The sequence below is a fragment of the Alexandromys fortis genome, unplaced genomic scaffold (genome assembly GCF_014885135.2).
Source record: "Alexandromys fortis isolate MF-2015 unplaced genomic scaffold, M_Fortis_MF-2015_v1.1 scaffold_249, whole genome shotgun sequence".
Classification (NCBI taxonomy): Eukaryota; Metazoa; Chordata; class Mammalia; order Rodentia; family Cricetidae; genus Alexandromys; species Alexandromys fortis.
In genome coordinates, this window is record NW_026068129.1 from 1,010,453 (window position 1) to 1,038,202 (window position 27,750).

Here is a 27,750-nt window from a genome sequence, read left to right on the forward strand (position 1 = left end):
GACTTTCAGAGAACTCACTCACAGGCATTTTTCATTTAAGGCCACCAAAGCTTTTCTGGAACATCTCTTGCTGTCTAGAATCCACACCCCATGTCTTCTGCCACCCTGCAGAGACAGTGGAGGAAGTGTGGCCTCCTAGGACCAGCTAGGTTCAGCCACATTGGTACCAGGAGCCAGCGGGGGATCTCGGGAGCCTGCAGAGGGTGAATGACCTCTGTCATGCTGGCTGTCTAAGAAACCTCATGCCCACTCATCCATGACTGTCTCTTTCAACCTTCACAGGACGTGAGGTCAGAGCAATAGGAACAATTAAAAGTAAGTAGGTCCTCGGTCTGGCACCTGGCTTGGTGATTGAGCACCAGGGGTGGGAGGAGTCTTCTGTTTGATCTCAGAAAGTCTGGCAGCCATTGTCCTCTAATGGGTGGGCTCAGTCTTGAATGTCAAGGATAGCATCTCCTTCGATAATGAGGAGGTGGCATTGCCCTTACCTAAAAGACAGCATGGGATCTCCAGGAGTCAGAAAGGCTCTGACCAGTGTGAGCTATCTGCACAAAGAAGCCTCACCTCATGTGGCCCATGCAATAGGGCTGAGAGGAGCCCTGGAGCAAAGGGTGCTCTGAGCCAGCAGGATGCCTATGGGTGTTCAAATGAAGGTCACAGGAGGGAATTTCACACCAACGAAGAAATTCAGGGACCCGCACTGCGGGTGTATGCTTCTCCTTGGTATAGGCTTCTTGAGGCCTCAAGAGTCCAAGAGAAAAGCAGACATAAGTCCAGATTATCAGGGGATTGTTTTGGTACAGCAAGCTGTGAACACTGCCTCACAGCACATCCGTGAGAGACAGGAGATGTCAGTGCCAGCGAGCAGCTCAAGCTTGTGGTGAGGACCCTGCTTTCGACTCTTCAGAGCAGGGTGTCTGTGCTGACCCAATGAGGCCAGGCTATTTCACGACTGACCCAAGAGAGGATGCTCTCCCTGCCTCTTGTGAACTGACTGCTTTAATCTTGTGCCAGGGTCTATGAAATGATTTCCCTACCAACCTGTTTTAAGACGTTGCCTTTGCAAGGTGTGAAAGGTGAATTTGTGGCAGAGGGGGTGGAGCAAACTGAGAGCAAGGTCTGTGAACCCTGAATCCCTGCTTTCTGCTGCCTCCTAAGCCTCCATGTTCAGGACCTGCTCTCCATCCCCAGCAGATCTCAACCATCAAGACACTGGTCACTTAACACAGCACTGTTTAAGTTGAAGGAGATTTATAATCCCCAGGTAGGGGATAGGAGCTGAAAACCAATAGCTTCTCCATCAGCAGGAGCATCTGAGGCCAGAATTTAGAAATTCGATTTATATAAAGTCTATAAATTGAACTTTCATTTTCTCCACATATTCAAATACTGTAGACAATTACCTACTAAACCACTGAAGCTTGGGGGCACGGGACCAAGCAGATGATAAGGAGTGCTTGCTGCTCTCCTGAAGGACAGGAGTTTAGTTCCAGGCACCAATGTCAGGATGCTCGCAGCCACCGGCACCTCCAGCTCCAGAGAATCTGATCCTCTCCCCTGGTCTCACCCACAGACGCATGCACATAAAATTGAAAAAGACTTATTTTAATTATGCAGTTTGGATACTCAAAGAAAGAAAGTGAAATAAAAATTAATTCGTCTTTGGAAACACGTTGTGAGCACAAGATCAGTCCTGTTAGGAGAATGTCACGATCAGCAGCTGAGACTAGAAGGGAGTAGGAGAAATACAACCAAGTTTTCTCCAGAGTTTATGAAATGAGCAAATACACCCCCCATGCTGCCAGCTACTTGGAGGAGGTCTCCCTCCCCATCAGATTTTTTTCTTTTTCTTTTTCCTTTTTTTTTTTTTGAGAGGGATTTAAGACAATGTCTGTGTATCCTAGGCTAACCTCCAACTTCTAATCCTCCTGCCTCAACCTCCTCAGTTCTAGGATTACAGGCATGAGTGGCCATGCTGTGTAAGATTTTTTGGCTTTCGGTATGCTAATGGGATACTTAGGGGAAAAGAAACAGGACCCAGAAGGTCTATGGACAGCAAGATTTGGCTAAAAGAGAAGGATTTCAAGATTTCTGCAAAGTTGCCAGGTTTGCAAACTACCCCAATCATTTATTTCCTGTGAAATGTGTTCTGGGATTTTAGTGTTAAAATAGTGGTTCCTAGATCTAAAATCAGAAATACAAATACAGTCATAGGCACAGGGAACCCCGGGGTACCCGACACAGTCTGTGGTGCTCTCATGTGGGAAATTAGTTAGTTGCTCTTGTCCATGCTGTGTCGGAGCAGCAGCAGGGAGACACCCAAACCTCCAGGGAGGTACTGAGATGATGAGTTAGTTCCAGAAAGTCTAGCCCTGTTGCATCAGGACTCAATTAAGTCAACGCGTGTGCACGCACGTGAGCACACACACATACACACTCACACACACTGAGGCAAGGCAGTATACTATAGTAATAAGAAGCCTTTAAACATTAGCAAGAGATGAGGGCTCTAAGCTTCAGTCGATCACAGGTATAGAAAATAGAACAAAGCAAGGGTGGGACCCAGGCCACACAAGACGCAAAGCTGCATCTTGAGTCTCTCATCTGCCAATTAGTGGCTAGGCTTAGGTCACTACTGACTTGATCCTGCATTTCCACATTCTTCTGAAAACAACTTTCATGACTTATGCAGCAACCTTGACCTGTAATGATCTCCTGATAATCAACGGAGATATCACAAAGCTTCTCATTCAGTCAAAGGGGGCCGAAAGGATGTGAACGGATCTTAAACTAGACAGAAGGCAGATTGGGGAGGACACCGTGGAAAGAGGTACAAAGATAGGGTAGAGTGTGGACACTTGGAGACAGGTACCTGGAAATGCCCCGTTGCGGAAATGTGGTTGAAAAACCTACACATCAGGCAGCATAGACTTTTTTCTTTTGAAACAGGTTCTTACTATGACACATAAGTTGGCCTCCAACTTGGAATTGTCCAGCCTCTGAGTGCTGGGATTCTAGGCATTTGCCCCTATACCAACCCTAAAGCAGAAATTTTGAACCAAACTTGACCCATAATTGTTATCCAGGTAACAATTATGAATTATGATTCTGAATGTCATCTTGACTCTGTATTCATTATTGTCAATCCCTGAGTTGTGTATTCACCTCTGTAACACCAGTTCTGCCATCGCTCGCCCTTAACACCTTACCTAGTGTTCAGAATCTGTCCCCTCATCCACGAGAGTCACTTCAAAGTTTTAAGGGCAATACCCATGTCAACACTTTTGCTTCAGCCAGCTCAGTAGATAGCATTCGAGTAGAAAGTACCTCCAACCAAAGTAGCATGGACCTCCTTTTCCTCCCAAGTAAATGTATATAAATACACCAGCAACTGCACTTGGCAATCACTTCAGTTAGGCCAAGCATACAATCTGAGCGTATGTCTTTCTCTAATACACAATAAAGCCAGAGAGCCATGCTTCAGCTCGTGCTGGGTCTGTTGATGGAGCAATGAAAATGCCTTTGGTTTCTCGTCCCTTTGTGGATGTCGTGCTTACGTCTTTAGCACTCAGTGAATGGGTGTCCTGGATGCCTAGTGTCTTTCTTTCAAAACGCCTTGCCTGATCTGGGGTTGGCTTTTGAGCACTAAGAAGAGAATAATGCACACGGATCCGTAATCCATTATAGATCTGATATTGGAGTAAGTGTGATAAGTACACCAAGCCACATTATTATTCTCTGTCCTCAGGTGAGAGAGGAGCCAGTATCATCTCAGTGCCTTGTGGAGGATTCCACTCCTCCAGCGACACCATTTCTGGCTGGCCTGAGAGTGAGTGGGGGAGGGGGCGGGCAGCAGACTCAGTAAATCCCACATGAAATATGCCGATAATTAAATCCCTCTGCTAATTACATCATGCATTAGCAGGGCTCAGCCTGACACATTACTCATGATCACTGTCTTGGACAAAACAAAATGTGTCCGCCAGGGACCAGCCTCGGGGCAGAAGCTTTTCTAGAAGGAGGCAGTCAAAGTCTGTTTACGTAACATGATCCAGCCACATTGCGAGCCAGGCTCCCTTCAGCCTCCCCAGTGAGCATCGGGTTCACAGAGATAATGATGCCCAACCTTTGCCACCTGCCAGGCTAAATATCCTTGCCAGACTTACAGGGTACAGCCAAGGTCACGGGGTTAATCACTAGCATATTCTAAAGACATTTCTGGTTATGTGCTCTTCATGAGAGAGGGGAGAACTGTTTTCCACAGAGAAGGGTCTGGAGCTTTTTCTTTAAAAGTGACAAATTAAAGAGGATCCTGAATGAGCCATGGGAAAATAATGATGCTGTTACAAGGATCTTACGTTATAAGCTTTCTGAGTCCAAAATTATTGCATGCATGCAGACACACAAACACACATACATACTGAAGTTTGTCCATGCATTTAACCCAAGAAGTTAAAACTTTTCCTTAAAACAGGCAATATGTTTAAGAGAAATCACAATGTTTTCTGGCTTTGCCTTAAATGGTAAATCTGATAAAAAAGCAGAAATCCAGACATTTCAGCTGTCAAGCATACTACACACGTTTGCAGCTATGTTTGGACTGAAGAAAACGAGAAATTCTTACCCAACATTTATATCATAAGGCAACAAAATCAACAATCTTGAAAAGTCAGGTTTGTCTTGGGGTTACAAACCGTTGACCGAGATCTTACCTGTAAAATTATGAATATTATCCTTTTATTCTACTTCTTTTGTTTTTCATCTTCATCCTTATATTTTCTTTTATTTATTTGTTTTGTGTCCATGTGGGCGATGACTGCCCGTATGTATGTATGTATGTATGTATGCATGTATGTATGGCGGTGTATGTACGGCTAGAGGGCAAAGGACAGCCTTGGGGAGTCAGGTCTCTCCTTCCACCGTGCGAGTCCTGGAAAATGGAGCTCAGGTCATCAGGACATGCGCAAGTGCCTTCGCCAGCTGAGTCATCTCAGCGGTTCCACATCCTAACCCTTACCTGTCCATCAGTTTGTACTCAGGTATCTGTGAACTTACATGAGCCAATCAGTTACCCAACATAGGTAGCATCCAACCACGCTCTTTTCTGATTGGTTCATACTTAGGTTTCACTGGTCCCCACATGTCGACTATTACTTCATTGTCGTGATAAACATGTACAAGTCACTCAGGTTCCCCACGGTCTATTGATTTCACCAGAGGTATAAAGTCACATTTAAAAAAAAATAATTTCTGAGGAAAACTAAAGCACCGAGGACTCAAATCAATGTTGGGAGTCAAAACTGGAGAAGCCAGTGGAACAGTTTCATCCCTTTGAGTATGTGCATCACTGCTTGGAAAACCATCTGTCCACCCGCAGATTTTTTCACAGGGGAAGTCTAGCTGAGGCTTGCTTCCTGGAGGCAGAGCTGGTTCCCTTCTCAGGGACGCCCGAGGGAGCTTGAACATCATTTTGAGGTGAGCCTGACCTGCTCTAAAGACCAGGCCTGCATTTGTCTTCCTGCGTGACTGAGACTTAACGCTCCCCCTCTGCGTGAGTGCTTATTCCATGTGTGGTGATCTCAGACAAGCTCTTTGCCGCAATAAGAACATTCCAGCACTCCTGTAACCTGAGGCTGTGAATGTTTACGGCTATTTTTGTTTGTTTTGTTTGAGTTATTTGTTCTTGTAAACTTTACTGTGGGTGAGAATGCACACAGGATACTTGCCATCTAAAGGGTGACTTACAGCCAGAAACACAGCCAGGGAAAGCCCCAACCTAATGTGAAAAGGGAAACTCAACAAGCCCTCCACTTGCCTGTTGCAGGATATTTGATCACACTGTGAACCCCGAGTTTGCATTTGTGTTTAACTAAACAAAATTAACCTGGGGTCAGGAGGCTGTGTTAGCAACTAGTTGACAGAGAGTAATCATAGAGCCTCAAAGAGCATCCAGGAGAGACCCAGAAAGTAGCAGGGAGGGATTTGAAGTGGCCACCTTGTTCTGGATTTATGACCTGGAAATATGGGTCTTTGGGAGATGCCAGCAAGGCGAGAAGGTTGGCTAGTTGAGATCCAGCCTCTCTAAGACAACAGGTTTTTACCCCAGCCTTTGAATCTAGAGGCTTATTCATAAATAGAACAAGAGAGATTTAGTTAAAGCTACCTATAGAGGTGACAGTGACAGAGCCAGTTCCTGGAGGAGCAGAATTCCCACCAGGCTTCAACCTGAGCATCCAGGCCACTACTGGAGATGCAAGCCAGTAACTGTGGAGTTACTGTGAACAAGGCACACCAGCTAAGGGGACGGCCAAGCAACCCCTGGATGTGTCTGGATAAGCCTTGAGAGTCATAGGATAGAAGGGAGAGAGAAGGGAAAGCAAAGGATGACTGAGAAAAAAATAATGAAGGAAAGGATGGAAAGAGAGAACACCCCTTTTTGCCTAGAGCTGTGCCTCAGCGGTTAAGAGCCTTGGCTGCTCTTGGAGAGGAGCAGAGTTCAGGTTCCCAGCACTCATATCTCTGCTCATGACCACCTATAGATCCAGTCCTAGAGCATCCAACACCCATTTCTGGACTCTATGGGCATCAGGTATATGCAAAGTACACATACATACATGCAACATACATACATACATACATTCAATAAATAAATATTAAATATTTTAAAAAGAAATAGCAAGAACACAGGCCCCACAGGCTCTGCTTTCTTCGCAGACATTTACCTTCTTTGCTGGCTGTGAGGGAATGCCTAGTTCCTTACAGCAAATTCTTGATTCTTCCTTGATCACAGTCCTGAGGGAGTACCTGGAGACTAGCATGGCCAGTGTGTTCTTCCAATGCCTCCTTTTAAAGGTACTGTGCACTTGCAAGTCTGATGTGGGAGTGTCATATCAATCTGTTGATTTCATTGGCTGAGCAATAAAGAAACTGCTGGCCCTGATAGGTTAAAAGATAGGTGGGCGGAATAAACAGAATAGAATTCTGGGCAGAAGAGGAAGTGAGGTCAGACTCTGCTCTGCTCCCAGAGAGAGCCGACAGCTCGGGAGCAGAGACGCCATGCTCAGCTCTCCCAGAGAGACTAAACAACTCTGCTCTCTGGAGCAGAGACACCAGGATGGATGTAGGCTAGAATCTTCCCGGTAAGCGCACCTTGGGGTGCTTACACACATCATTAGAAATGGGCTAGTCCAGGTGCGAGAAATAGCCTGTAAGGGCTAGAGTTCATGGGTTAAGCAGTTCTTAAATGAATACAGTTTGTGTGTTGTTATTTCGGGCATGAGCTAGCCAAGCGGCTGGGGTGTTGGGGACACAGCCCCGCCGCGTCCTATTTCAACACAAGTCATTTGTGGGTTTGCCAACTCTTGCACTTCTCCCTGAGTGCACAGTGAGTGCCAGTCTCTGGGATCGGGTGCTGAGACCTGCTCATGGAGGTTATCTTGTGCCTTGCAGAACAGTGTGAAAACCTGGCTGGTTCCCAGGTGGAGTGAGGCTTACCCTGCGATGCGACTGTGCTCCGCTTGCCTCCGTTTGGCCAGAGTGCTGCCAGCGGATGTCAGCGGTTTTCACTGCGCATGGTCAGCCCGGAAGCCCCTTCACTGTGTGTTCCAAGTCTCCAAGTGCCGTGTTAGCTCCCCTCTGCAGCAGAAGAAGGAAGGAGGAACATTTAGTGCCTGTCCCTAGTTTAGATCCATTCCTTGGCTTGTGAGTTAAGTCTCAGTTCCTTGTAGGATTTGGGGAGCATCTCGAGCCCTTTCTTTAGATAGCATAAGCCCACTGCTCCCTGGTCTGAAAATCTTCAACACCTCAACACATCTGAGGCCTATGACAGAATCATGTAGGCTCTGGTCTCAGGTGAGAATTGTCCCTATGTCCACAAGGATGCGTTAGTCATGTTTCCATTGATTAACACCGCGACAGACCCTTTTCTGCCTACAGGAAAGGGCATGGTGTCTTCGGTGTTTCATGGCCTTAAACCTGACCAGAAACCACATCACTTCCACTCACAACTTCTAGCCCTTTCCCATCTAACCAAGACCCTCGTTTCAGAAGAAAGTATGACATTCTGCAGCAGGAATGGCTCTTTACATATTGGAGTCTTTTATGAAACTTCTCTTCCTCACTGGCACCTTGCTTACACCCCTCCAGGGTCAGCTCCTCACCAGGCTCCCTGGAGGTCTCTCTGGCATTGGGCCACACTCTCACCCTGGTCTAGATGCATGGTTTTCTCAGTAACCTCAGAGCTGACCTGAGGGCAGTAGTTGCACTCACAGGCCGTCTCTCTCTCTCTCTCTCTCTCTCTCTCTCTCTCTCTCTCTCTCTCTCTGTGTGTGTGTGTGTGTGTATGTGTGTGCGTGTGATCAATCCTCAATCCTCTGGCTGTTTGGTTTATTGTTGTACCCTTAGCAGCCAAACCAGAGTCACTGAGTGGTAAGGGAGCCTTATATGAACACAGGCTGGAACATGGGAACTGACTGGACCCTCCTCAGCCTCTCCGCAGTGATCCCTCGTGTTTAGCAGGCTCCATTCAGCATCATCCTTGGCCCTGATAGGACTAGAGGGGTGTATATAAGGCTGGGGACAAAACTGGGGACACTGTTTTATAGTGGCAGCCCTTATAAGTTCTGACTAGATGCTAAACAACCAGAACCACACTCACGTTCATGCCAGCTGTCTCCTGGTCATGTATAATAACATGATGCTGTGTGTGGAGCATCTGCCTTGCTCTCACCAGAGACATTCTACTTGTTCTACCCAGGAGGGTCTCCCTTCTCTCCTCAAGAGCAGCCCATCAGTTCTTCCCAGGAGCACCCCAATTGCTGTCCCACAGTACACACATGACATACTCTGCATCATTTATTAGTTTGAGGTGATACTAATTCATGTCCGGTTACAACTTTCCAAGTCCAGACGGAGAAGACAGGGAATCTGTCCTGTTACCACGTCACTTGTTTAGCTGCAGGACGAGGGCACAGGTTCTCAGTCTTTTTAAAGAGTTGGCTGTGCCTACAATCTGGTGGATTAACCCTTAGATGAGCTGTTATCAATGCAGGCAAAGACACCAGTGTGAAAGGAACAGAGCACAGAGCCTGTGGATCAGGAGATGTCCAGGGAGCCTCTCGCTGCCCTCACCCCTGGCATGGGCTGCCATTGAGAAACCCCTACCACTGAAACAAGCTCTAATCTAGTAGCCTCCCCAGAAGGCTCCCAGCATGCAATTGGGGGATGAAGGCTGCTCCCATCTTCAGGGAGAGGCAGGCTGGTGTGAGCATGTTTTGGCCCATCTGCTGTCTAGCACCAGTACCGAGTGAATTAATGGGGGAGACCAATGATTTGCACAAATGACTGCCGGTGTTTTTAATATGACAAGGAGGCATATGGGCAAGGACACATAGAATATTCCTGTGCTCATTTAGATGGGGGAGGGGGAGCCAATGATAACCTCATTCCAGAAATCACTAGCTGTGTGTGGCAAATGGCATTTCACATCAAGGATAAGCGACTGGAATTGTAACTTTCAGAGTTCTGTCGCGTTTGACAAGTGTGGTTTTGGAACTGGAGCCACACTCTTTCCCTGTAGTTTGGAATATGATGTAGCTACGTCATGCACTCAAACCTAAGCCATAAACTCTTCTGAGAAGGAAGGGCCATCTTTGTCTCCCACATCTGCACATGGGTTTCATTAGACAGTTTTCAAATGCTTGTATTCCCAGATTGAATGTCAGTTCTCAAGACAAATCATAATTTACCCTCAGACTATATTCTAGAATAGTTCTGCTCCCAGCCCTGTATTTTCCACAACAACAGCCTCTTCCATATGAATTGCCTTCTTGCCTGCCATTGATGGATACTCAGAGCAGTCGCTGCTCTGTGCCTCCCAGATGCCTGAGGTCCAGAATCAGAATGTCTGGAAACAGAAAGTCCCAGGTGAAGAGGAATAGGAAGAGGCAGGGTGCTCAGGCCATGAAAACTCTGTTCTTAAGAATGAGATTAGTGACGCAACCAAACTTCCGTTTGTCTCTTCTCCTAATGTGAGCAAGTCTAGAAGCTACCATCTGTGGCGACTAAATCTACTATGGCCTTCCTTTTGGACTTTGGAACATTCAGAACTTAGAGAAATACACATCTCTTGTTGGTACTTTAACTGCCTTCAGGTCTCAGCTACTCAAAGGACTAAGGACCTCAGGTATTTTGTTTTTGTTTGTTTGTTTGTTTGTTTGTTTTTCTTTCAGAAGTAGCGAGGTGCCATGGTGAGTAGCCGCTGAGTGTTTCATCAGTAAATCCTGGATTGTGTCTGTTGGGGACTCACCTGCTAGCCATGTGGCTTTCTCTCTTACTCCATTGTAATTCCCATATTAAAAAATGTCTCATTTCTAAAAAAAAAAACACTTGTATTTCAATACATAGTGTAACTCTATTAAGATATGATCATACTCAGAAAGTCATTTGCAATAACAAGGGTCCATTTTCTGTAGGAGCCTGCTGCTGTGGTAGGGTGTAATTCAACTCATCCAAAATCAACTATGCTTCCCTACTAAGGCATTGTCAGCTAAAGCCCCTTGCCTGGCTGTCCTTAGGTCATATGCTCCTTTTTCCTCTTGAACAATTTCTTGTTCCCGTCTCCCTGGCATCTGCCTGGACTTGATTGTGACTCTGGATATAAAACTCCATTTTCAGAAGTGTGTGCGATAGTGCTACAGAGGTGTGGTAGTGCTATGGAGACCACACTCAGTTCACAAGTAGCAGGGGATGTGTTAAGAGAATCGCAGACACTCGATGTCTGTCATACTCTCTCCTTTGCTGGTATTTGTCACTCTCATTTGTTCCTACAGTGATGTACCTTTTAGGGCAGAGTCTATGGAATTACCTCGGGGAAGAGCAGTTATCTGTGGAAATCAGCTTGCTCTGTGAAATGGTTCCAAGGTTTGAGAAGTTGTACAGTGTCCCAAGTGTGTTACTTGGACTATGTCCTTCCTGAGTAACCACACCTATTTAATGTATACTGTTCTTTTCAAAGTAACTAGGAAATTGAAAGAAAAGACACAGACAAACAACTCTAAGGGTTAAATTCCTGAATAGGAGACAGAGAGATGGTTCAGGGCTTAAGAGCATCTTAAGCATGTTTTCCGGGAGGACCCAGGTCTGATTCCCAGTACCCACGTGGAAGTGGACTTCCAGATCCAGATAGAATTCAGCCCACTCTTCTGGTGTCCTTCAAAACTGCATGCATATGGTACTCAAACACACAAAAAGGCAAAACTTTTATACAATAAACAAAATAGATAAACCTTTTTTGATATCCCCAAATACACTCAATTGCTGTATAATTCTTTGGCCTGTATTACTGAATTGCTGAACTTTCAAGAATTTAGAAAATTGGGAAAACTTGGGACTAGAAACAATGGGGTTTGGTAGGGGTTGGGCCTAAGAAAGATTTTGCACAGAAAGCCACCTCACCTTCCTCACACAGAAAAGGGTCATGAATCCTGTGGGCAGACCTCTGAGGTCCAACAGAATTCAGGACTTCAATGTCTTTAGCCATCTTTAGTCAACCTGTCCACGGAAGCACAGGTGATATTTAGGTAACTGTCTGTCTGCGGCAGGACCACTGGACTCTTCAACCGTGACCTAACAAGAATAGGTGACAGCCATCTTGATTCACATTCTTCACCTTGTTCAGACCAGGAACAACATCAAGTATCAGTAGCTACAGGAACAGGGCAGAATAAAATCATATAAGCTGTGGGTTAAGGATTTAGACCCTACAAAACAATGGAACTGGAAGCCACATTCCGAAAAGCAGAATGAGGAGGAAATCTGGTTGGAAACCAGCTTCAGAAGCAGGTATGCTCAGCACTGCACCAACCAGCTCAAAGCATGGGAGGGAATGGGAGCCTGAGAAGAGCTGGAAGTGAGGTCTGTTCGTGCTACTGATGCTGGACCAATGACCCAACAGAGTGGGCTGTCTCTTGTGCATTCGCAGAGTGTGATTCCACACATCACTGCCATCTCTGGTCTGACAGGACAGGTATAAGACAGAGACACAAAGAGAACATCTTTCCACAAATCTAGTGCCCAGAACACTTGTTAGATGACACGGCCATCAGCTCCAGCACAAGCCCACTCGTTCTGTTCCTCACTGTTTCTTCCATTGGGATCTGTTGCTGCTGCTCTCGCTTACTCTATTATGGATTAAATGTTAGGGAAGAGAAATGTGGTGATGCTTTGTTTATGATGTAACAAATGAAGCTTGCCTGAAGATCAGAGTGCAGAGCTAAGCCACTAGTTAGCCACTAGAGGCTACGCAATGGTGGCACACACTTTTAATCCCAGCACTCAGGAGACAGATGAATCTCTGTGAATTCAGGGTCATCCTGGGCTACATGAGACTGGATCTGTCTAAAAGAGAAACAGAGTTCAGAAAACCATGATCCCAGCACTTGAGATCGTGCCTTTAATCCCAGCACTACAGATGTGGAGACAGGAGTGAAATGGCTGGGCAGAAAGAGGAAGAGGAATATAAGGCAGGAGGAGACAGGAGCTCAAGGCATTCTGAGGATCTGTAGAGATGGATACAGTCTGAGGATTCAGTCTGAGGATTCGTATGGACAGGATCACCCCTTTGGTCTGAGCACTGGTAGTGGCTGGCTACTCTGCTTCTCTGATCCTTCACCTTTCATCCCCTGATAGCTGACTCTGAGTTTTTGCTAATAAAGCCAATTAGAATTTGTGCTACAGAGGAACAAGGGTCTGTGTTTTGTATCTCTTGCCCTCTTTGATCATCCCAATAATCAATGTAAATATTGATTATGTTATGTTAAGTAGTAAATCCTACACTGGTACTTCTCATCTGAATGAGAAGAAGAGGAAGGAGGACACGAGAAACAAAGGAAAAAGAAGTTGGAAGGAGAAGAGGACCCTAAGTGAAGGTTTTCTAGATGTTCCCTAGTACTTTTTCTTGACATTTCATGGACATCTTAGTACTCCCCAATCCCCACAAACTTGATAGGAAGCCCAGTATCCCCTCCACCCCTACAAGCTTTCTCTTATACTTTTTGGCACTCACCCTACTACAGTGACTTCAGCCATCAGCATCCAATCTTTGACAGTGATTACAAGGGAAAACTCTTGATGTTTAAGTCTTTAAGACTTTAAATCATCTCTTGGTACAAAGGCCCTAAGTGTGATTAACCTTTTAATCAGGAGGACCGAGACAGATCTTAGACAAAAAAGACTGTAATTAGAAACAAAGGACACATATGTGATAGAAATGAGTGGAGAACCACAAGCCTTGGGTCAGGCTCCCCCGTCTTCATTACCCAATGCAGTACAAATTGATATCTGAGCTTCCAATTGTTGCATTCCACAATAGCAATAGCTCTGTCTACTCCACGTTGTTAGAGGCGTCATGTGAATAACAGCAGAGTGATCAACAGCCATGTCAGTATTTTCAACACATTTGTGTACCTTGAAATCATTGACTGCCTAAGAGCACACATCCGGCTAGCAGCAGAGCCACAACTATAGAAAGTCAATTCCATTCCCAAGTCTTTACCACCAAACATTATGCAAAGCAATCACCGATCAACAAGTGGTCACAAAGGGTAGTGATTGTGGAGATGGCATTGTGTGGCATGGTCTCCTCTGTCCTTGTTGTGCAAAATATCTCCCTGTTTCCCAAGCTGGTAAAATTGCTAGCGCTGCCCAGGATCTCATTATTTGTCTCCTTCATTGGCAACCGTAAGCTGTGTTTGCTATTGCTCTCAGTCTTTCTGTTTCTAGTTGCCCTTCCTTCAAGATGCTGAACTCCCTCATCTGTGGGTGGGAAGCAGATAGTCAAAGAGATGCTCAGAGATATTTTTTTCCTCATAAAATGAAAAGAGACTATAATTTAAGATTTGAAATAACTCACTGAACCCAAATTATAATGAGACTTTTCAAGGCAAGGCCCACTTCATGATTTTGGAGAACAAAGGTTCCTATCCAGCTATGAATATAGATCTCCTAATTCTAAAGACACTCACTGTGCAAAACACTGCCTCCTGAGTAAATTTCTTAAATAGAAAATAAAAATTATGAAGTGAATTTTGTGGGATTCGCAGTATCGGATTCAACTGAATAAAATCTGGCTGACTCACCAAAACAAAAGGACAGGCCCAAAACCCCTATGTCCATTTCTCAATTGTTTTCTCCACAGCTGAGTTCAAATGGACCAACTACTCCTGGCGAATTAAGATTTAATTATATATTAAACTTATGCCCTATTAGTCATAGGAGATTCACAGAACCATTTACCCTTCAAGCACTCTAAGCTCCAACATAAACCCAACTGTGACTCAGCAGAACTAAAACCACCATATTGATTCTATCCTGAAAACCAAAGATGTGGGGATGTGGGAAGGTCAGGACTTTCTGTCATTGGTGACTGATGGCAAACTAATATATAAATAAACTAAGAAAATGCTAAAAACATATGGTGAAAAGTATATGGGTTACTATAAGTATTGTGAAAAATAAGTGAGAAAGAAAATGCACATTTCCTGGCTCCTCAGTTTCTTGTCCACCTTCAGCTGAGAGAATCAGTTGCATGCAGAGAAAAATAGACGATAATTTACCAGATGGGTCTATAATTTCCCCCATATTTGAAGATACCATTGGCTTGCTTAGTCCTTAATTAATTGAGTGTTCGTTTGCTCACACATTTAGTTACAAAGATAAAACACCACTGGGCAGAGACTTGCTCAGGTGCCGTACATAACTGTTGCTAGCTAATAACCAAAGAATCTGTTTGGAGGACACAGCCAGCTCTGGGTATGGACAGAGATGATCACTATTTGAACACAGAACAAAAACATGACTTAGGCAAAATCTGTGTGATTAAGAAATATAAACGCAGAAATTTTATAGGAGCCATGTCCAGGGCTTTCTAGTCTGTGGAAGGAAGGTTAGCAGAAAATGAAGCAACTCAGCTTAGATTTTCTTCTCTGGAGTCTTTCTGTGTGAGTCTCCTGAGTACTGAGAACCGCAGGCAGGGGGGGCCCTGATGGCTCCCAGCACCTCCCACTGAGAACAAAGCAGGTCTGAGAGATTTTCTCAGCCAAGGGCAGGAGCTAAGCAGCACTGCACACAGACAACCCACCCAGCAGGACATGGCCATCTGGAAAGGTTTCAGAGTGTGGAGCGCTTTCCCACATGTGTGCTTCTTCTTTTGCAAGGTCACGGCAGCTTCTACACGTGTGAGACAGAAGAGAAGTTCAAGGAAGGCCGCAAGCATTCCATCATGCCCTAGAGAGAGAGCTATGCGTTGGACTTCATTTTGAAAAAGAAAAAGTGAAGACTCTGGGTCCGAGCCTGACTGTGAAAGCCGGCTCAGAGTCACACAGGTGGCTGCTGACTTGGCCATGTCACCCTGAGGAAGTACAGTGAGCATTTTGGGTCCCAGATCACAAGCCTTGAAGGCACCCAAAACATACGACTGTGTAGTCTGCCTCTGTATACATTGTGTGAGCAGCCTCCCTTTCCGGCTGAGCCAGCCAGCGCGTACAGATGGTGTGCAGAATTAAGCCTAAAGGGATCCACTGTGCTGCAACGTGAGAAGAGAGGTGTATCAACTCTCAAAATGCGTGCCCAATTTAGAGCATCAGGAATTAAAATCGTGTGTATCTTCATCTCTCCTTCCCAATTTCATTCCAACTCAGCACTCGGCGTGCAACATTTGATCCAGTTTCCTTCATTTGTAGTTCCTACCTTGGTAGCTTCCTTCCTCAGGGGTGAGAAAGTCAACCCCAACATTTTATTACGCCCTTCCAGGCAGGGCACTCCCCTCCTTTCAAACCCTTGTTAAGTCGTCACAGGGCTGTAGCTTCTCCTGTAGTATGCGGGCTCCTGCACCCCGAACATAAAGCTGCTGTGTCTACTCTGTCCTTCCCACAGCATCCGAGAGACCCTCTTTCCCTGCATGGTCAGCCTTGACTCCTGCTCTATACCTCACTCCAGGCCACCTTCCAGAATGACGTCTTCCCAAGCTCTTGCCAGCACCCTCTTCCAGCGCCCACCTGGGGGAGCTCTCTAGAGGATTATTTCTACAGAGAAAGGAAGAAAGATGGAAGTGGAGAGAAGAAGAGGAGGGCCAGGAGGGAGCAGAGTCGGAGGGAAAAAGAAGGGCGGCCAGAGGGGAAGGCTGAGGGAAGAGGGATCCCTCCTGTGTATTTTTATAGGTAACCTTCACCAGAGTTTTCTCCTATGCCATCGTCACGGAGACTGTCTGCAGAAGACACAGCCCTCGCTCCAAAGAAAGAAAAAAAGATTTTTTTTCCTCCCCGGAGTCAAATACAAATGGCCATGACTCTGGAGAACATATTTAGGTCTCCTCAAACACCATGTTCCAATGAGCTGGTAGTTTCACCAAGTTTTTATAGTAAAAGAACGTCATAGAACACCACACTTTTCAAATCCATTGGTGGGAGCCTCTAGCAGGTGAGCTGCAGCAAAGCTGAGAGAACCCTGCCCTGGGCCTCAGATGCTCTTCAGCCACTGTCTTGGTCCCTTGAATTAGTGGGAACAAGGGTGTGTGCATGCATTCCATAGGGTTGACCGAATGCTTATGTAAAAATGTTCGGTGTGGTGCAGATGATTGGTACATGTATACATGGTTTATAAGGAGACTAAGCGGTCCGTGATGACTAGGCTCTAAGATGGTCCTTGATAACTAGGGTGTGGCCCCACTACATCCCAGCCTCACACATCACTGCGGCTCTAACCAATCAGCTTTGGCAGGTCCTGCTACATCCCAGCCACTCAAGTCACTGGGGCTCTAACCAATCAGCTTTGGCAGACGCAGCTTCTCTCTGGTGATTCTCACTCACACCCCTGACTGCGTTGCACCCATGCAGCAGACTTCCCGACCGCAGTTGGAGCTCCTCTGCTCTGAGCATCTGCAGAGGCTCTCTTCTTTCTCACCCATACAACGCCTGACTTCTTCTTTTGTGTTATTTGTCCCAAGAGTTTATTTGTTCACATTTCCACATTTTTTACCCTTTGAATGGTGGTTGATATATATTTTTTATTTCTTTACACATTTTGCTAGTGGTTCCTGGTGGCCGGTAGCATTGGGATGTTTTTCTGCCTGTGACTTGTAACCCATCAGTTATCTTCACTTTACTTACTGACTTTCAACAGTTAATTTATGCTCTCATTCCCGAGGTGAGGGATGACGAACTGGGCCACTGACTTGACGGCAGTTAGGAATATTTAGGTTTCCCTTGTTGGGCTAGTTACGCTAAGCTGAATTTTCAAGACGGTCTCATTGACATATTTTGTATAGGCCAAAAAGTTATGGTTTTTAATTTTCTTTTGAAATACCTTGTGCATTATTTTCAACAGTTGCCGTTTGTGGCATCCAGAGCAGAGGGCGCCAGACTGTGTTTTCAATAAACTTCCCTGGAACAACTGTGTGCTTAAAAATGAAATAGAGCTCCGATTTCATACTACATACCATGCTGCTGATTCTTCCTTGATAAAAGTGTAGAGCATGGTGGAAAAAAATAAAGCTTTAAATAAAAGAGGAAGGGGAATGAAACTCCTAAGCATTAAAGAAGGTAGTTCGAAAAGAATTCATAAAAATTAGCTTTTTAAATTAAAAGAATTTAGCAGGAAAATGAAGAGACAGGTACAGAAATGGGAAAAGTCTTGACAAACCGCAGAGGTAGCAAACTCGCATTCAGTCCACAGAAAACTTACCTGTGTGGCTCGGAGCCGGCTTTCAGAGTCAATTATTTGACTACCTTTTAAGTGTATGAGAGACAAGCACTCTCTTGTGGTTATGGAAATCCATAGGTAGGCAGGGGGAACCTTCCTGTGGACATTTAAATCCGGAGAGGCGACCGCTTTGCTGCTGGAGCACAGATACTACCGGGGAAATGTAATTTTGCCACCATGAGCATTGTCCAATGAAACTTGAGTATATGCGCACCTGGGAGTAGCCAGGCCTGACTCTATGACTCCCCTAGCCCAGCTCTTTCCCGTGTGAACCAGGGCAGTGCCAGCAACGTTCTGATGGGTGTTCTTAAAAGGTATTTGAGCTGAGAAAACACTCATTATAGAATGGAGGTAGAATTGCCCCTAATAGTATCCACTTTACACAGCAAGGTTGAGGAACAGTTAATCCACCACACCACAATGTTCCTGGAGCTGAGCTCTGCAGGAACAAGTGAAGTCCCAGAACCACAGATCTGCAGAGTGCCCTATCTGCGTGTCAGAGTGGGATGTTTTTATTGATTCACCCAAGTAGATCACACAGTTGTGTGTGCCTGGTTGGCTGATGTTTCAGGCTCACTGTCGCGTGGGCGCGCCCTCATTTCCTTCTTTGCTCCCAGAAGCCCTTTGCTGTGTTTGGAGGATTTCAGGGAAGTCCCTCCATGTCCCCATCTCCATTGTAATGGGTGATCCTGTTAATTAATGCGATCTCGAATTATACAGGAGACAAAAGTTATTGTGTGGATTCCCAGATTGGGTTAGTGAAGTAGGAAGGTCTATACCACTGGGGGTGGTACTAAGGACTAAGGAAGTGAGCTGAGTAGCAGCATCTATTTCTCTCTGCTCCCCGTCAGATGCGATGTGCCAAGCTGCTTCATGCTCACTCCCCCCCATGCTTTCCTCATCACGATGGATCACATTCAGAAAAACATGTTGGGTACTATGTCATACTAATAAAAAAACAACAAAACAAACAAACAAACAAAAAACAAAAACAAAAAAAACACCTGCCATGAGCTGAGTGAGCTTGACTTTGCCTCAGGTTGATGAATCACACCCAGCACTTTACCCCAAAATGGAAGGGTAATCTTGAATAGGGTATTCTTCTTTTAGGGTGGATTCCCTTGGATCCCACTTCTTTCCTGGCTTTATTTCCTTCAGGGCATCCTCACTGCTTGGTAGGCTATTCACTGTGCTCTCTTATGCTCGATCCTCTGTCTGTTCCCACTTGTCTGTCTTCTAGATGATGTTTGTGAATCATAAACTGCTCTGTACACCTTGCTCTCAGTTTATTCACTAGAACTTGGCCTGAGATAAAGATTGGGTGAATGACAATCCAACAGGGAAGCCTGCACTGTAATCTGGGCAAGTGATGACTGTTGGGATTAGGGTATATGCCAAATACATTTTTGTCTTTTAAAAAAGTCACTTATTTGGAGTATATAATTCAAAACTATTCACAATATTTTAATCTTGGATGTGTATAGTTGTCTATTAACCCTATTCTATTTCCTTTTCTTCATTTAATATGTTTTATAGTTTTTAGCAAAGAGAGAACAACAACCTTCAGTGCATAGCATGCTAGATAGCCTATTTATAAGATACTGTATGAAATACATGGCATTTCCTTTTAATTTGGTGTTTTTTTTTCAATGATATTTGTGTTGAAGGAGTGGCGGGGCTGCGTCCACTGCCGCCCCAGCTCCTGGCCGCCCGCTAGCTCTAGCTTATGCCTCGAAATAATTACATGGAAACTGTATTCTTTTAAACACTGCCTGGCCCGTTATCTGTAGCCTCTTATTGGCTAGCTCTTACACATTAATCTAACCCATTTCTAATAATCTGTGTAGCCCACGAGGTGGCTTACCAGGGAAGATCTTAACCTGCATCTGTCCAGAGTGGGAGAAACATGGCGACTCCTTGACTAAGCTTCTTTCTCCCAGCATTCTGTTCTGTTTACTCCATCCACCTAAGGGTTGGCCTATCAAGGGGTCTAGGCAGTGTCTTTATTAATAAGAAATCACTCCCACATCATATTTGACCACTTTGTACAGTTTTTAGAGGGAAAACTACTAATATTATGTGCAAAACAAAGCTGGAGATTACAATCTATGTAACCAGAATTCTCAGATCATGTTGTTCCTCTATGCTTACCTAATGGAATGTGTTACCTGTCCAACAATGGGAGCTCTGCCCTAGACATCCAAAAAGGAGAGGCCTCAAAACCAATCCATCTACCACCAGCATTCGTGGTATACTGTGAGAACAGCTATGCAGAAATCTTACTGGGATTTTATTTTTTCCAATCTTTGGGTCCCAGCTGGACAAGAAATGCTTAGAGATAAGGGTGTCCCAGCCTGAAAGGATGATGGAGCCAAAGTTTCCGTTGTCTCCACGGCACATTCTACCTAGCCTCAGAAGTCTTTGGCCGCATAGATATTTCAACTTTGCAGGTGATATCTCTCATTGTCTTACCCCCACTGCACCCCCATACAAGCCGTGTTTGATGGCATCATTTTGAAGCCAGATGGCTGGAATCGCTGGCCTTAAGCCTCCCAAGTACGGCAAACAGGATGTTGTCCATCTTCCTCTGTCCTCTGAGGATCTTCCAGATGACCCTTAACAAAGCAATCAGGTCAGAGGCCTGTGGTAGGGGAGAGAAAGCGAATGCAAACTTGTCACAGCGATAAAGGAACAACAAAACAAAACGAAACAAAAAACAGGTAACTGGGAAAAACCAAACAACACAAACAAATTATTTCCCCATCCGTAGATATTGAGGAGAGTATGGAACTTATCAGTTTTATTCCAGAAAGTAAAAGTAATATCAACATTTGAAAATTCGAGGGAAGCCTCTCCTGACACACAAAAGAACTAATTCTTGTAAGTATCCCAAGATGGACTGGTCAAGCCTCCGTGAGTGCGTTTCTGGGGAAATTCTTGTAAGTATCGGAAGACGGACTTGTCAGGTCTCCATGAATGCATTTCTGGGGATGAGGACATCTTAACATTTCCAGCTGTACCTTGGCCTCCTGTGAATCTGCACTTTCAAGTAAATTTTGCCAGACCTCTGTCCATGGTGCACCAACTCTCCTTCATCTAGCTCATCTCTCAAGGCTCCAACTCCTAAGATTCTTTAGTGCCCAGAGCTCAACAGGGTGTCTGTGCATCTGCGAATAATGGCATGCCTCAAGTGCAGGTTGTTCAGTGCCACTAAGAGAGGATGTGTCTTTTCTAGAGTTCCCTGGGCAGAGGCCGCTGCTAGCCAGCTAGTGGTGTTGCCCTCTGTCCATCAAAAATCCCTTTGGAAGGCTTCCACTGCCACGGGCAATTTTGTTTTTAATGTTATTCCCTCACAAAATAGAGCATGATAAATTGGCTCTGTCTAGTGTGTTTTTCTCAAATATCAGCACTTCCTGGTTCATTATCATGATTGTATGGCAGACCTGAAATGAATAGGGAGAACTGAGTTAGTGGAATGTGCACAAGCCACAGGGACAGCTGGAAGAGAAAGGAGAGCCTTTGACAGCCTTGCAGAGGATACCAGCACCCCTAGGTGCCCCTAAGCCAAGACCAAAACCCCTTAGTTTGATGGATCTCACACCTATCCAGACCTATTCACAACCACACAGATTCAGGCATAAAAAAAAATGAGTCAGGTTAGTGTAAAATGTAATGAAATAAAAGATAAAGGTATTTAATTTTCTCTTTATGACCCCCAACTGCTTTCTATGTGTCTCCTGTAGCCCTTTATAATAAAAATGGTGTTTGTTGTGAAGAATCCAATTAATAGTTTCATAAAATAATTATAAGTGTTTTCAAATGAACTTCCCATATACTAAGTAAATTTTATTTCAGGGTACAGTTGTGAAATTCAGTTATAGGGAACTCATCTCTTAATTATAGAATCTGATGAAACACAATTTTATAAAGGGTATGTAGTGAAATAAAGTATATAACAATTCTAACTTTGTGATTATAATTCACCAAAGGCTGTGCAAAAGTAAATAGGCCGAACTTTGACCACAACAGAATACTACATTGAGTTGAATGGGCTATCTGACAACATCAGTGATGGGAAGTTTTCTGTGTGCTCTCTGCATTGCTAAAGAATGGCTTGGGCGGTGGTGGCTCAGGTCTTTAATCCCAGCCCTTGGGAGACAGAGGCAGGCAGATCTCTGTGAGTTCAAGATCAGCCTGTTCTAAGGGGGATTCCAGGACAGCCAGGGCCCACAGAGAAACCCTGTCTCAGAAAAAGATAACAAAGCAAACAAACAAATAGCAAGATAAAACCGGGCAAGGGCAGGTGACTTGGAGTTAGAATTGACTTCTCATGAGCTTTCTCCTCTCATGTCCCTGACCGTGGAGAGAGAAGACTGCCTGCAGTGTTTCCCAGACCTGGACCTGGAGTCTCAGGGGATCACTGGACTTCTGCAGTTGCAATGAACCCCCCTGGAATGCCGGCTTCCCATACTGCTTTCTTTCTTGTGGGATAACAGGGGCTCTCAACTCTCTAGCAGGTGACCTAGCTTCTCACCTGCCTCCCATCTCTCTCTTGAGCTACAACACTACAGACAAGCATGGTCCACCTGCCCTGGCCAGCTGACCCCAAGATGCCAGGGCCTTAGACAGGTTGTAGTTACAGCTCAGATTCATTCCCACCCCGTCAATGAGGACGCTCCTACTGGTCTGACAGAATTCTGCACAGATTAACAGTCTGTTGTCACCATGCATCCAGATGACTCCATTTCTGAGAAAACCTTACAAGCACACAGGAGTTAGAGGAGTGGAGACAGAAAGGTAGTAGGCGTGGCCCTGGAAGGGTAGAGAGGGAACCTGAGTATCTGATACTGGATTATACATTTTAAGGTATTTCCATTAGAGAAAAGTGGGCAAAGGGTAAAGGAAACCTTACATGGCATTTCTTACCACCATACGTGAATCTGCAAAATGTCTTGAAGTTAACATTTAATTGAAAACATTTGACTATAAAAATGAACCACTTTACATATCAGCAAGAGGTAAATTAGCTCAAAATGAAATTGTGCACGTTTCCCAACACCTTAAAACATTTAAAGAAAAACATGTACATTTATCAATTATGATGTCGGATGAGTTAACTAGTGTTTATCTGTTAGAAATTTTTAGGTCTTTCTAAACTATTTCACCAGCAGGAAAGTGAACAGGCATTTAGAAAAAAAAAAACTTGTTCACCATCATGGCCTTAGTGGTCAGAAAGGCTAGTCCAACTCCTGATCATGGTGACTGCTGTTACCCTACTCCATTCGAGCTGGTTAAAAGTGAAAATGAGCTGCTCTTAAATCACATGTAGAATTTCTTCTTTTAATTAGATAACTACCTGGATTGAACTCTGTCTGGATGCAATCCTGGTGTGTGCCAGTGGAGACTGAAGCTCTACTGCCTGCCCAGTTGCAGGTGTGATGGAGACACAGTGGCACTGGGCACTAAAAGGCATGCAGTTTTATCGCTGGGACAAGCCACTTGAAGCTTTGTGCAACCAGTTGTAAAATGAGTGATTAGTTAAAAATCCGTCTTCGCAACATTTTCACCTTTCTCATGTTGTCAACACACCTGTCATCCCCACAGAGCATCCCAAGAGGAAGGGAGGAAGAAGTGGGGACGGAGAGATGACAGCTGTAAGAAGGAGGAAATCTGAGACCCCTCCCCGAAGGGGGTGAATCCTGAGTGTTTATGACTAGCGCCATGGAAGCTAATGTCTACACCTGTGACCCGTGGCCACCCTCCCAGGCTTCTGTGTCACCCCAGTGTGTCTCTTAGGTGCCCAGACACCCCCTGCCATGTGCTCCTCCCTCATGCACAGGCTCACAGAACTCCATGTTTTCCTCTCCTACATTTCTGGATTATTCACTCCATCTTAGCTGTGCACAGTCTGTCCCCTCTGTATGACACGCCTGCCCTCCCTCACTGTCCAGCTGCCCCTCCCTCCTCATCTTGCTATGCAGCTTACCTTGTCCTTTCCCGCCTGTGACCACCACACATTACACCTCGCTCTAAGCTGACACCTTCTCTGTGTTCTCACGGTTCTGTGTGTGTGTGTGTGTGTGTGTGTGTGTGTATTGGTGATGATCTCTGCAGGATTCCATGATTTCTTCACAAAAAAGTAGCCAATTTTTTTTTAATTCCAATGTCTACAACAATCAGACGATCAGGTGGTGCTAACAGAATTTTCTTACTTAGCAGAGTAGAAGGCTGGCTTTTGTGTCTCAACACCTATATTCTAATCTCCTCCTGCACACACTTGCTAACCTAAAGCCAGCCTCATTCTGTTCCCGGAGACTTACAGGCCCACCCTGCAATATACTCTGTCAGAAGCTGAAGACTCTGGGAAAGCTCTAGAAGAACAGCACTGACCCAGTTACGGCGTGTAAATCACGAATATTGACTGGTAGCCTGTGTCCTCAGCTTGACTCCTTCACCGGTCAGGATGGCCAGCTGCACGAACCAATTAGCCCCAAGTCTAGCTCGTCTTCAAAGCCGGCTGTCCTCCTTTGACACTATCAATTCAGAGCTTTAAACCTGATCTAGACTGGAAGAATATGTGCTACAGAATAATTTTCTTAATTTCAACGAGGGTTACAAGTATTTGACAGGAGAGGGTAAAGCAGACACAAGAGGGATATCGGGATATCTGTGTCTTGTGATTGATGTCATTTTTCCTGGTGGATTTTTTTTTTTTGCTATTGACACACAAATCAGGAGGGATTTGTGTTCAGAGGATGACAAATAGAAAGGTCAGACATTCTCCGCCATCTCTATCACACTCTCAGACATTTTCAAAATACACTGGGATGGGGAGTGTCCTTTAAAGAGAGTCCTTTGTGTTTATGTGTTTCCCAGCAGGTGCTTCCACTGCTCAGGGTTTGTTTCAGAAGGCCTTAACATATATTAGAACCAGGAAGAGCTGTGGGACATGCCGGGTCTAGGCTTCATCCCTGAAAATGTATTCAAAATGATGCTTCAAGGAAAGACAGACACTGGGGTACCACATAAAATCCTTTTCTCGAGAGAACAGAAGAGTTCAGAGTTGTGAACCCAAGTGCGCACTTCACTAGTGTACCACTGCACAACTCACTTCATACCTGGAGGTGGACGAGACCCCCATCTACCTCCTTGAGAGTTGTTCAAAAAGTAAATTGGAAACCAAACAAAAAACATTTAATATTGCAAATGGTATTCTCTGTTAACCAAAGTTGTAATTCTATAGTTCAAATAAATCCCAAAGGACTTTGTGAGATGCACTTCTGAGGGAAACTTTGAGGTTTAAGATGAAGGCAGAGGAGATTGCTCCACAGTCAGGAGCATTTACAACTCTCGCAGAGGACCAGAGTTGGATTCCTAACACCCGTGTTGAAAAGCTCAGAAACGCCTGTGTCTGCAGGTCCTGGGGGTCCGATAACTGTGGCCTCAGCAGACTTCTGCACTCCCTTACAAGCATGCATCCCCCCCACAACTAAAACTGCTAAATATAAATCTTGAAACATAAAACAATAGGAAAAATCTTATTGAATGAACAGTGAGGTGAGCTATGTTTATGAAGAATTCATATATATACAAAGGAATACAGCTTTTTCTATAATATTTAGTTTTTATGGGTTCCATAATTCACTTGAAGTCGTAAAATAGACATTTTATAAATTCGGTTTTCCTAATATGGAAAGTAACAACAGATTTTAAGAGTCTCATTTTAAATGTATTTTAACTATGTTAGCTATTTGCAATTTACCTTACAACTATCTACTACAAAGCAGGGTAATAAAAGATAAGAATAAAATTAAAAAGACTGTTTTCATTCTTTTTAAATATGAAAATCCCTAAAGATCAGAGTCAAGCAGTCCTCTGAGCCTTGCATCCTTTCTATTCCTAGTTTGCATTGGTCAGATCAGAGAAAGTTTGGCACGTGATTTACCCAGCAGTCCTGCATCTGGCACTGGGGAACTAATTAGATGCCCATGCCCATCAGAGGAGCGACAGGTCGACACCGTGCCCTGGGTGGGCTCGAGACCACCTCCATAATGCCCACAAACGTGACGAATGAGCCCTGGCCTGCAATGGCACATTCACCCACTGCACCTTTTCCAATATTCCTCAAACCAGTTGTTTGGTCGATTGCCAGTGGTGTATATGCCATAAAGGCAAACAATTCCTATCCTCAGAGAATGGATGACCTGCTAAAAAGACAGTTAAGCATTTGAACCAGAGTGTACCCATAGTCACTGTTATAGTGGGAAAGGGAGCTGGTGAGGCAGTGTGTCATGGGCAGCTTTGGGGGATCCTCTACCTGAACTAAGTAGAACAGTGTTAGTCCTGTGTGTCACCAAAGGGTTACCACCCCTGTTCAGTTAAGGACAGCTTCTTTAGTGGATGGAAAGCATACTAAGAAAACAAAGATTGTGTTCATGCATGATGTAGTTTTCTTAAGTCAACCTGGCCTTTGTGGTCTTCTCTTCCTGCCTTGTTGGCATCTCTCGGTTATTCAGATGAGCTCTGTTTGCTCTCCTATGACTCCAGTCTATGGAAGGCCCGTTCCACCTCACTCAACGGTTGCTTCTCTTCAGAGAGAGTTCTGATATATGGCTAGGCTTTCAATCATCCATGGTTGAAGGACTTTCTAGATATCTAACTTCATCTTGCCTCAGCTGGAGTGATAGTCATACCACTTACCAAACGGTTGATACTGATAATATGGATGCCCTCTCCCAACAGCAGGCACAGCTCTAAAGTGAAGCCAACAGCACTAGACCTCAAAACAAAGCAAACAGAAACACCTTACCAATACACATGTTAAAATGGAGTCCAAGCCCAAAGGCAAATAGAAACAGACATTATAAGTCTCTAATTTGTAAACATAAACTAGCTCAGCCAGTCAGACAGAACCAAATTTATAATTACATGCTAAGAACTTGCCAGAGACAGACTAAATAAAATTATTGGCTTTTTTGCCAGTCATGTTGGGTCTATCCTAGGTCTCTGGACTATCCTGCTTCTGGTTTCTAGCTTCTAGGCAGTGTCAGGGGGTGGGCTCCCTCTTCTGACCTGGGTCACAAGCTGGACCTATCGCTGGTTGGCCTCTCCCACAATGTCTGTGCAGCCTTCACCACAGCCTATCTTGTAGTAAGACTAGACTGTAGGTCTCACAGGAGATGGCCAGTTCAGGTTCTGTATCCCCCATTGCTAGGAGTGCTAGCTAGGGTCACCCTCGTAGATTGTCTGACTGTCTTTTTAAAAGAATGGGCCACTGATTCACAATAAAAGGGATGAATAGTTCTCCTGAGTACAGCAAACTAAGGTGTAAGAGCGATCAAGTTTGGAGACATGAGGCAGGCAGCTGTGGTGCCCAGATGTGTAGACCGTTAAGGTACTGAACATTTAAAATATTATCTGACTTCAATAGTTATTTATGTTCTATAATGTGATATTACATTAACATGCATCTTGGGGACAAACGAGAAAAGAAAGGTGATGATTGTTAAATGGGGTCAAGGCCAATTGTGCCGCCTAGGTTTTAAGTCGGCTTGACACTGACTAGAGTTAGCTTGGAAGAGGGAACCTCAGTTGAGAAAATGACTCCATCAGGTTTGCCTGTAGGCAAGTCCTGTATGACATTTCCTTGATTAACCGTTTATGTTCAAGGGGACGGCGCAGCCCACTGTAGATGGTGCCATCCCTAGCAGGAGGTCCTGAGTGGCTGGAGGAAGCAGGCTCATCCATGCTGCTCCAGTTCCCATCTCCAAGTTCCTGCACTGACTTTTCTTCATAGTAGCCTACAAGCTGTGCAATGGAAGAAATCCTTTCCTCCCCATGTTGCTTTCTCTCAGAGTTCTATCACAGCAACAGAAATCTGACTAGGACCTGTCAAGTGCATTTCCAGGAAATGACCTCAAGTCTTACTCTAGTGTGATTTAACTTAAATTTTTTAAATTTAATTTAATTTTTAACTTCTTACATTTAAAATAAATT